Raw genomic sequence first — 12101 nt, 5'->3', positions numbered from 1 at the left:
CTAAAGAAAATAGAGTCACTGGCGATTCCAGATTCCAGTCTGTAATGGGATATGTTACTGTATCGTACACAGTGATGTGGTGTGGTGCGCGATATACCGTGTAAAGTCTTGTACACCAGAAGAAAGTGAATCCTTATACTGTATATGACCTAACAGACTTTTAAAAAAGAGTCTATAAAAGAGTCTTTAACAGTTACAATTAGATGATAGTAAAAAATGCACAATTAGGAGCTGAAAGGAGAAATACATTTAATAAAGCATGTCTACTGTAAATAAAAGAGAAATTGCTTGATATCATTTTGAATGATTTTTGTCTGGTAATATTTTAGGTATCGAACAAGGGCTTTTCCTCAAAGTCTTCAATAAAAAGACGTATTTGATATTAATGTAAACAGTTACAGATGTGCAGTATTAATCTTATCAGTCTCATTAAGAAGAACAGATTGGTACGTGTCAAACCTCTGCCATAACTTTGTAGTATTTGGACATGATTACATAACTGGGGCTCTCCCGGGTGACTGGTCAATTGGTTGGTCCATATGCTCTCGTCCGACCAAAATTCTCATTGGTCGGACAATCCCCAGTCTTACTTTCATAAAGAGAAAAGCGCTACATCAATAGCCTTCCATGATTCATTCATTATTTACTGCGGCGGTGGGAGGGCCGGACTACTAAACGTCGGTGGGTGGACGTTTGGGGGGTGTTTCCATAACCCAGATACTACCTTTTAATGTTTATTTATAATCCATTTAGGCTAATAAGGCTATCACGTAGAGTGCAGTCACTGGACTGTGGCAATGTAGTTAACCTAGAGATAACGTGCCGAATACTAACAGGATGATGTTTAGCAGGTAATGATTACCATGATCGCCATCTTAGTTAAGCGTGTTAGCATGCTGACATTTGCTACCAAAGTAGAGCTGAGGTTGATGGGAATGTCATTAGTTTTGCTGGTATTTAGTCATAACCCAAAGTATTTTTGACCTGATGATGGCACAAGATGAAAAGTTAAGGGATCAGTGAAGTTAGTACACTTCATCCCAAGAGGGGACGTGAGCGTCTGCATCACATTTTCTGGAAATCCATCCAATAGTTGTCAGACATTTCTCTAAAAACCAAAAGTGTCAACCGTTGATGGCCCTAGAGGTGCTAATTAAAAAGTCAGGGGAAGTCAGAGAGAAGATGAATTCAGAATCTGCCGAAGTGCTAGAACGACTCACTGGCGATGGCCCCCCTAGAGCCACGCTGCTAGCGCGGCTAAAAAGATGCATCATCAAGTGCAGCTTTGGATTGGCAAGTCAGACTCAGTGTCATAGGTGTTCAATGAATGGACCCGAAAAGGAGGAACATCATCAAAATCAAAATGTTTGCTATCCGGTTGTTGTTGGGTTTTTATTTCACTTCCATCCGATAGTCTTGTTGATGGTGCCCCACAAACCTGCCCTCGGTATACAGTATAAATTACAGCATTCTTCCACAACACACAAGATTAAACTCTGCTGTTATGAAAAAAAATCAAGAAACTCAGTCAGCCCTTCATCAGCTGAAAATCTCTATCTGCATTTTTATACATTCTTGCAATTTTGTATATTATACAGTATATGCTATTAAGCTATGACTCCATGCATTCACTCCATTTTATTCTAAAAAATATCATTTTTATGTTCCAAGTTACAGCTGCAGTTTATATACACAATCTATCAACTGTTTATAATCTGTTTTTGTGTTATTGTTCTTTTTAGTAGTGATGTTCGGAAGCAGCTTTTATATCATTTCCTTCCCTGCTGTATCGTCTTACTGTAGCTGCCGCAACAAACCATAAGGAATCAGTAGCTTTTCATCTTATTGCATTTGTTCGATGTACTGACTTCTCGGCTCTCAGCAGCACCATGCAGTGTTTGGACAGTGTTTGAGCATTGTTCAGGTAACTTAAACAGGCCCCTTATTCTTTCAACTATGCCCACAGTGTTTGGCAGCTTCCCAAAATGCAGAAAGACATCTCAAGTGACTATTGTCCAGAGGAAATAGCGAGTTCTGAGAAGCATTTAGGTCACATCTCCCCTAATTAATGCTGCTTCCCTCTGCTGTCCTAAAACCAACTGTAGATTCCAATCTTTTTTTTTACTGTGTGTTCGTTTCCTCCGTCTCTCTTACCCGCCACTGCCTTCAAAGTCACCAGAGCCTCATCTGGGTTCAAAGGACGAGGAGTTGACAGTTTGAAAATGGGCACCTCTGCGGAGGAAAGCAGCGGGAATGAGTATTAGACGGTCTCCGAGGTTTACAAGAGCAGTAATTAAAAAAGGCAAGGATGTGAAAAAATATAAAATCAGTAGCAAACGGACTGGAAGAGCCTTGTGGAAAAATATTTACGTGTACCTTGGGTGTGTCGGGTAAACGAAACAAGAATGAAGCTGACCGTTGCATTTCCTAACTCCGTCGGCAGGACGGGAAGTTCGATTTGGCACCACTGCCGCAGCTTCTGCTGACTGTGACAGATGCACTGATGCAAAACTTTGCTTCTGGTTCAAGTAAAAAAGTGATATTTTTCCAAAGCCAGGCAGCAAACATCACAGCAGACTGACGAGGACTGCAGTTCCTTAAACCAGTAATGTTGGGCTCTTTATGCCCGTTTGTCTCCATCTTTTTTTAAATTTTAATTGCTATTTATTTTGAAGGTTCTACTCACAAACAGTTTGTGCATCTCATTCTTTGACGAACATTTTCATCCATTCAGCCAGTAAGCAGCCTTTGAACTTAGCTGCTACCTTTTCAATTACCGAGCCAGTTTGTGTGTGGGGCGCACTCTTGAATAAAACTCTCATTGTTACTCCTCAGCAAAAAACACTTTTCAGTCATTTTCCTTTAGCTTTGGCTATTTCACCCTCTGCTCCTTTTGGACCTTTGCACACCCCACCCTTTCATTGTTTGGATGTTGGTTTGACCTGTTCCGGCCTCTATTTTATTTTTATGAAAATAACGTGCAGGGTGTCGAGGAGGAAGAAGAAAACATTTTATGTTAGAAGCTTTGAATAACAATGCCGCCCATTCAGTTGTAGCCCGAGGAAGTTCTTTTAGTATGAAGGTCATCTCTGCCGCAACTTCCTGCTAGCCCAGGGTCACTGCGAGAGGGCAACACAAAGTCAGCCCTCCCTGCATTTTGCGAACAGGCCAGTGATGAAATAGCACGCCCTGATGCTTCCATTGACAGCCAAAATGAGAACACCGCGCGCCGAGAAACAGTCACAACTTCTAACTCTAAGGAGGAAGCCACAGGCATCTTCACATGTTGAGGGAATATATATATATTTTTTTATTACCTTCGGAATGACAAAACTGTGTGGAAATCATCCATAGTTCAAGTTAAGATTTAAATTACAAGCACATCATTTAAATGTTTGTCAGCTGAAGCCAGTCAGATCACGGCCTGCTGTAACCATACACCCCCAGACTGGTCTGAACAGGTTTTACTTTAGAAAGTATAGCAAAATGTGACCACTCATGTGCACATGCGCACATATTCTGATACAGGAAGTGAAGCGAGCCATTGTGGGAGCAATGACTTATTATATCATACCACGTGTGACATACAATAGACGCACAGTGCAGTGCACAACCCGTTGTCCCTGAATGTGCCGCCCACCCCCAAAGCAACATCGAATTTGGCTCCATCCCTGAGTCAGTGTGACACGAGTCAGTGTGACATGAGTCAGTGTGACATGAGTCGGCGGTAACAGTGGCCTAGCCATGCTGAGTCAGCCCGAGCTGCTCTGGCGGATCGTTTCGCACAAATGTGTGTGACCAGCTGAATTTTGTGGAGCCGATAACTAGGTGTGCATTGGCATAAAGATCTGCGTGGTCTGCGGAGATCTCTCAAGTGCTGCATAGTAACAACTGTACAATCTGCAGTATATCTACATCTAAAAAAGTCATTGTAATATCTCTGTGCTTTCACATTTTTTTCTGGTAAAGTTACTTTCTGACTGGCCCCGACTTTAGCCAATACTCACTTTAGATTCACTTGAAGGTGACAGTAACACTAAAGCACCGATTAGCCACTCATTGAGCTGACGGGCTTGTCTCCCTGTCAATCATAACGCACGGAGTCAAGAAAGCTGCCGTACACGGATGGTGACGAATCAAAACGCACGCACATTTTGAAAGAGGTTACACGAGAGCCACGGCCACAAAACTACGGGCCAGGTTGTGATAAACCAAAGTTAACTTTAAGATAAAAGTGGCATTTACTTTCCACTGCCCTGCGGTATCCCCAGTGTCAGACTAACTCCTGTTTCTGGTCTCGTCTCCTTTGCTCCATCCTTTAAAAATGACATTATGCCCATTTCATTAAATTTTTTATGCCTCCGCACCAGCGGCAGCTCGGTCCGTCGGTCCGTCGGTCCCATTCTCGTGAGTGCGATTTATGAACTGATCTGAATTCGTTGGTTATTATGATAAAATACACTTAATACCTTTTATTAAATTCTTTATTAAATTCCCTCCAAATCTTATGGACATATATTATATGAGCCTGGACAGACATGGACGGAAATTGCAACTTGACTGGCTGGCGGAGGCGCACAAGCGCGAGGCGGTGATTCCAGCTGGACATAGTCTCACCTGAGCAACTGGTGTCTGGGTCATGTTGCCACAGCGATGTGCCGTCAATTCATACCGAGGGTAGAGACGCGGTGTGGGAATCTCTCATTATCAGATTTGTTCTCATTTGGTATCTGCTTCGAGCTTACTGTCACAGCCAGACACACTAATACCACAGATGATGGCACAGCACTCAAAGTTCAGCAGTACAACAACAGGGTGTCAGGGTTGCAAGCTCTACAAACATTGGCTTACTTCTACCCGAAGAACACAAGACACACACACACACACACACGCGCCCCCACCACCGCCGCCGTCACTGCTGCTTCTAGCATGTGCTATTTTGCCAACTGCAACCCTGGGCGAGATAATAAGATGGCTAGCAGACATTTTGTCAATATTTCTGTCTTGGCTCAGAGTGCGCCTGGCCGGCTGCTTACTGATAGATGTGTTGACTGAATTTTTTTTTTTTTTTTTTTTTTTTTTTTTCCCTTTTCCACAGGAGCTCTGCCCTGGTTTGCCAGACTGCATGAGAGCAAGTAGAGCCGAGTATACAGGGAGGAGAGAGGGGCTCACCAATGCAAAGTAGTTCATTAAAATCAAGCACAAATCACCTATCAGGGGGGGAGGGATGCTGCTAATCAGTGCCCGCGCTAAGTCCAGCAATATGTGAAAAGGAGACGGTACGCTCCTCAGCTGTGATCTTGTCTGGGGAGCAGCAGAGTTGGTTGGTGCTAAGGAGGCCATGCAGATGATTGATTTTCCAGAAGGATGCTTTGAAACTTTGCTCTTGGTCTGCCATCTGATTAACATACACAGCATTATTCATGTCATGAATATACAGGGAGGCAAGGAACAAATAAATACTGACATGCACTCAGGAGCTGATAAATATTAAATGGAGCACACATGGCTTCAGATTTTACCATATCATAATTTGAACATTCATGCTGTGAGGCCCCTAGCCAAGGTCTAATCTTGGGTTTAGACAGGTTGAGCAGCCAAGCGAGTAGATCAAAACTTCTTCACAAACATCATATTTGTGCTTTAGTTGGTTGGTGTCATGAATACTGGAATTCTGTCTCTGGAAGTTTGCAGTATTGTTCAGTTGATTCAGACAGCAGCTTCTTACTTGTTCCCATATGCATGACTCCTCTTTACATTTCAAACAGAAATTGTGATGCCTTAATGCTGAATTTTTTTTTTTTACACAAGCAAAAAAGATAATCTTACACTTTTTTTTTTCACCAGTCTAGCATCGGTTTCAATTTGGGTCATGAAATATTTTCCTTATTTAAATGGGAGTCTACAGCCACGCTACTGGCTCAGTGAGGCTGTACTCGCTGAATGCTAAAATTCTGATATTAAGCCCGTACAGCGTTTGCCATGTTCCCCGTCTTAGTTTAGCCTGATAGCATCCTAAAACTTGCTAATTAGCACTGAACACAAAGTCCTGACGGGAATGTCATTAGTTTAGCTGGTATTTGGTCACGGAGCGAAGTATTGAACAAATTGTAATTTTGACCCGATGATGGCGCGAAATGAAAATATAAAGGAACAGTTTGACATTTTGGGAAATACAATACTTATTCGCTCTCTGTAAGGTTGAAATTTCAGGGTGTGGGCAACTTCTACAACCTCCCCTGAACCCTCTTAAAAAAACGTGATTTAGCAAAGTAAAACAATAAAATAGTTCTGCACAAATTCATTAAAACTCCATACTGAAAAGCTTCGTTGATGACGAAGATCGCGTTTCTTGCACAGGTCTGTATGCTTGGAAGGTTGTTTATTATAGGGGACAACATTGCAGAGGCAAATGTTTCACATTCTGTTTTGTCACATAGGAGGACGTGAATTAAAACTAATAGCACCAACAGCGCTGTGTGCTCTCACTGTTTGGACATCACCTTATCCGCGTAAACACACACACTTTATGCAAACATACGCTACAGAGCGAGTTCAGAGGCCGGCGGCAGATGATCCAGCTGTGTCTTTGACGCTGATTCGGATAATGATGTTTCTTCATCAAATGTGTTTCCTTAAATCCTCCTTCCACGCATCACCTTTTTTTTTTTTCTTTTTCTTGCATCTCTTTTTGGTGTCCGCCCAAGTAAGACAAGAAAGACAAATGAGATGCCACCAATGTATCACAGTCTTACTTTAACAAGAATTTATATAAAATGAGTCCTACCAAATGTATATCGAATAAGACACAGAATTTTACATTACTATGTAGTTACAAGTCTGATCTTATAAGGCCAGAATCAGAGTATACATGCACCCGTTTCAAGTCAAGAAAAATTGCCAATGATGAATGGTATACATTAATTTTCAAGGGTAATAATTTAATAAATCTACGTCATATGAGATGAACCGAGATGCTGATCTTCCTCTGTGTGTTTAAACTTCCGATAAACTTTGCTGCATCCAGTTGTTGCTGACATTTGAGGAAAGTGCATTCACTGTGTCTTGTGCACTACACGTAATCGCACCAGCAGCATAAGACACACATCAAAAGGCCGCACGCACGCAGGGCATTGCGGCACGTGATCACATGTTGACGTACTGGATGTGAACGGACATCACCGATCCAGAAAATCGGCAATTTTATTACATTTGCTGCCTAGATTGGCACATCCTGGCCTCTGTACGAGAACTCCTACTTTTCTCTTTATGGTGCATCCACTGTGTGCTGTGGACGCCAAATAATTTATGTCATTCTTTTTGCGTGCCACACTTAATAACCAAACTGTCTGTGGTATGGAGAAAAATACTCTAAAAGGGAGAAAATGTATCATTTAAGCTGACTGGAGAGTAAGGAAAAGTTAAGTCAGCATTTAATTGAGCCCCAGACAAGTCTGAACCAAAACAGATTCGAAAAACACGAAAGTTCTGAGACCAGAAAAGTTGTATCTAAGACCAGAATCCCGCTCTGACTCAAACTCCAGAGAGAAACTAAAAGTAAAGTATTTCCTGCACTTGCCTAGGTGTCTTGTGTATGCATCACAGAGGTTATTAGCACAAAGTCTGGAGTTGTTGCCTTTGAATCATTTACGGGTGACTGTTTGAAGCTCCTTGATATAATGATCCTTGGCAACTCTGAGAGTTCAAAGTAAATTGGCAAGGTTAAAAAAGGCCTTTCTGCCACTGAACAAAATAGAGAAATCAGCCAGCTATGTTTAATAGAATTTTCATCAGTGCTCAACCAGTCTCTCAAATGGGTTATATAAGATAATGGCTGCACGGGTTCATTACCTCCTTGTCAAATTAAATTTCTTTCTCTCCTCCAGGCAGATTGGATAGTGATTACAGATCTAACCAAAAGAAGCCTCTAACTTTCACTCTGTAAAACTGGGAGAGGGCCACAATGACAGCAAAATTAGTCTATTTCATCTAAAGACCTTTGTTGAAAGCTGTGGCTTGTCTTTGTTTGCCTTTTTTTTTACTTTCTTTGTGTGACTCTTGTACCTCTTAAGTGAAGTGTCTCTTGTGAGAATGGAGTGATGCATGCACCAACACGTGGCATTTACTTAAATTAAACAAAATCAGCAGAGGAGTCATTGCAGCGGGGCTTAATGGAGTCTTCGTCATTGTTTTGTTTAAAGGAGAAGAAAATGTTAAATGGTGCGCTTAAAATGCAGACACTCTAAACTCAACTGACAATACATCCTGAAAATATAATTGTTATCGACCAAACTGGAACAACCGTAATTGTACATTAATTTAGAGTTACAATCCTTGAGGTTTCAGTCCCGGTGGGTTTGACGACACCCGTGGTTACTAGTGCGTTTGGACAATAAAGGCCCCAGACTTCAGCTGTAAAACACACACGCACTGACCGCAAAGGGCAGCAAACACGGCTTGAGCAACTACATCGCCAGAAATGCAGGGGATGATGAGAAACCAACAGGGCATCCGAGAGTCAATTTTACCTATATTGCCCAAAATCACAGATTTGTCTCAAACTGCTCATGCCACGGGCTGAGAGAGTCTTCATTCCACGCATATACCAGCTTTTCTCACCTGCATCACGTCCAGTATGTGCATGTATCGTTTCTCCCTAAGTGAGCTGTGGCTCAGGAGGCAGATGTGACCCATTAACGGCGAGGTTGCTGGTTCGATCCTCCGCCCCTCTTGTCCGCAGTCATGTACCGGAGTCAGAGAGTACACTCGGTGCTTGTTAACCTTTGGATATCACTCCTGACTCCTGGCTGCCTGTGGGCTCTGGAGAGACTCTCTGCTGCAGTTTGGTTAAGTCACGCGACTTTTAGCACCTGTTAATGACTGTCATACATTTTGATTTGGATATCGTCGTCTCCATTTCTTATATCTGCCTCTGTTGTTATACAACGTACAGCACATGCCACGTGTCGGTAGATCTTTGTCTATTTTCCGTAAGAAAAAATAAGACACACGTGGCATCAACACAATTATCACAGTAAGTTAAATAAAAGCACTGATTTCATCAGTTGTCCGCTTTATGTATCCAACAGCTCAATATTTTGGGAGGATAATGATGCATGTTGTTAAATTTCCACTATCCTGGCATGTTGTCACAATCTGCTTCCCAGGTCCCCTCGGCCCCTGTCTCTAGCCCCGGCTCACTTCTCCCAAACCGTGTTCTACCCTTCATCTCCTTCATCTCCCCTTGACCTGCCATTTTCCATCCGTCCACCAGATGCCCTCGGACTTTCCCCTCCTTCTCTTATCACCCCACTGCCCCACCCATCCCGAGTCTAATCAGCCCTGCAGTCACCTGAGCTCTCCCCACCTGCGCCTTCATTCATTACTCAATCCACTTTGCGCTAAATACAGCAATCAGGTCTGTTCCTTTGTTCCTCGCCAGAATGCTTTGTTGTGTTTGCTGTCTGCTTAGAGTCTTGGGTCTTTGTTTCTGCCTGCCTGCGTTTTGACCTTTTGCGTGTTTATTGGAGTTTGGATTCCTGCCTGTGTACTACTGGGTTTGTTTGCCTATTTGGCTTGCATTTTCTGCTTTCTGACCCTTGCCAGCCTCACCATCCTGTAAGCCTTTGTTCATTTTTGTAAATGAATTCACTGAACTTATTAGCTCTGCCTCTGGCATCTGCATTTGGGTCCTTTCCCCCTGTGTTTCTGCCATGGGCTGCGACGCATGTGATGTGTGCCCTGCGCTCTTGTGGCATGAAAGGTGTCCAGCACCCCACACTCAAAAACTCAAAAACTCAAAATATTTGAAATACTCAATACACTTAGAGGTCCTCACCTGGTATATATATATATATGGGGGGGGGGTAACACATGAACATCCCTGCACTGCACACATTCAGTGCATGAATGAATGAGAGGCGCTTTGGGTAGAAGAGCTACATAGATAGAGGCAACTTAACATATGCCTTACATGTGTGGTTACACAGGAGAGGTGGACCAGTACCAATGACCATGACTATGCTGAGAGGCAGGGGTGGAAGTAACAAGTTAGAATACTCTCATTACTTTTAACAAAGCCGTTGCTCTGTTTTGCACTTTATTATTTTTAAATATCAGTAATTTTACTCCTAAGTGTTTTGTTTTTTTTAAATCTCAGGTATTGTACTTCACAACATTTCACGTTGCGGTCGTTATAGAGTAAAAAGAAAAGTCACAGGATGAGGTCAACTGTGGAAAAAGTCAAGAGGCGAAGAGTAAATCGACCGGTGCACCAGAGAAGACGCTGCTGGTGTGTTTGTGGCCACTGGTGGGCAGAGCTCTCGGCTCACGGTCCAAATACATGTTCTAAATGTTTACATTCACTGACCGAGTGACGACACCCACTTTCTAATGTGTGAAACCTTTTATTCTATTTGTGAAAATGCAACAAAGGGGAGATTTCACTGCTTTTTTTTTTTTTTTTTCACATCCTGGCCACATTGGAGCAGGTCTAGATTATAAACCGCTATACCTAGACTTGTCAAATCTGGACTAGATTATCCCAGAGAATCCAGAGACTCTTTAAGTCACAGTTTCAAATTGACAGAAAGTAACGAAAGACAAAAAAAAAAGTACACGTCCAAAGGCATTGACGGACGATAAAGGTGAAACAACAACCGGCTCATGTCCAGCACCACAAGAACAAAAGGGACGCTGTCCACATCGGAGAAAAAAGAGAAACATAGGACAGCAAACAGTGTCCATGACAAACTCTTGTACAGGTGACAACCTCTTGTACACGCTGCATTTAGCAATTAAGAGGAGACCAGGCATTAAGAATGACTTAAGAGATAAATGCAAATCTTGACCCATGGATTTCTGCCTTGCATCGGGTCCATGAGCTTTTTGAGAAGAGGCGGTGGTCACAGGAGAGGTTGCCGTGGCTGAACACCACTGGAAGGTGTAAGGGACACTCATGGAACGCATTTAGCACTGAGGAAGATATGGTTGCTTATCAAATGGACCGAAATTGGGGGGGGGGGCTGAATGCAGCTTGCCCAATTGCGAAAAAGGTGGTACAACTCTGTTGATATTATGTCCGTATTTCCCTTTTTCTGTGTAATGAAAATGATTGCATGTACTTTGTAAACCAATTGAATGTGCTTGTAAGCCATAGTATCATTTATTCTACCAATGAGAACATCTCCTGATATAAGTAAACGATAATAGAAATCGGTCATATTTAAGTTCATTTACTTATATTTTTCAGTTTTCTTGTTTTGTTTTGTTTTTCTATTTCAAAATGTGCAGATTTCGGTAACATGCAGACTTATAGTGACAAGTGGGCCAATAAGTCGCTGAAAGTGGGTCCTTGCAAAAGGTAAGTCTACAGAATGTATATGTTTCAGATAATTCATTTTAGAGTGTAATCAGCAAATATTTCCACAGATCTGCAGTACATTGAGAATGAATTATCAAGGTTTGAAGAGCAACCATACCCTTCGTCGACATTGAAGAATCACTGGGATACGTGACCGGGCCTGGAGTAACGTAATATTAATTAGGCCTCTGCACAACATTTTAAATATTCCGGACCTAAGTCGTGGGAAGCCTTTACACAATTGTAAGCATCGGGACAATATCACCCGTGTTTTACAACTTGAATGAACCAATTCCAAGCATTATCCAGACAGGACATTTTAAAACACCTGCCTCGCCATCAAAGGTGATCAGGAGGGTTCCAGCGCTCTACAAGTCTGATAGTGTGGCTCACACGGCTGTCGGGCGAATCCCTTTGTGGCATGCCACAAACTGGGCATGGATTAAAGCGGGTCACAATGACGAGTGTTAGAGCCACACTTGTCCACTGTGGAGAGCAAGCCACAGTTGGGGGAACTCTGCTCTCTTACTGTCGCTGGAGCCTACGGAGTGGGCTGGCCGGGAGATAGGTATTTTAGAGACAAGGGCTGCGGTCAAATAATCCTTTTCCCGACTGAGTGCAAAGACCCGGAAGTGGCAGCCACGGTACGGAGCTGGCCAGATTCTCTAAATGCCAATGAAAGGTGCTTCAGTGCTTCGTTTCGTATCTCCTTTAGCATAGGGTACACTGGACCATCCTT

At 42.7% G+C, this 12101-nt stretch overlaps 1 long non-coding RNA gene across 1 annotated transcript; it reads left to right on the top strand.

Moving 5' to 3' along the window:
• The first annotated feature begins 9332 nt into the window (after window positions 1–9332).
• Window positions 9333–11860, top strand: LOC120803128. Its single transcript, XR_005709294.1, has 3 exons — window positions 9333–9418; window positions 11293–11362; window positions 11431–11860. It is a non-coding gene; the product is annotated as an uncharacterized LOC120803128 (long non-coding RNA).
• Window positions 11861–12101: the final 241 nt, after the last annotated feature.

Source organism: Xiphias gladius, chromosome 17 (genome assembly GCF_016859285.1).
Source record: "Xiphias gladius isolate SHS-SW01 ecotype Sanya breed wild chromosome 17, ASM1685928v1, whole genome shotgun sequence".
Lineage (NCBI taxonomy): Eukaryota > Metazoa > Chordata > Actinopteri > Istiophoriformes > Xiphiidae > Xiphias > Xiphias gladius.
This window is presented reverse-complemented; position numbering and strand designations above follow the sequence as displayed.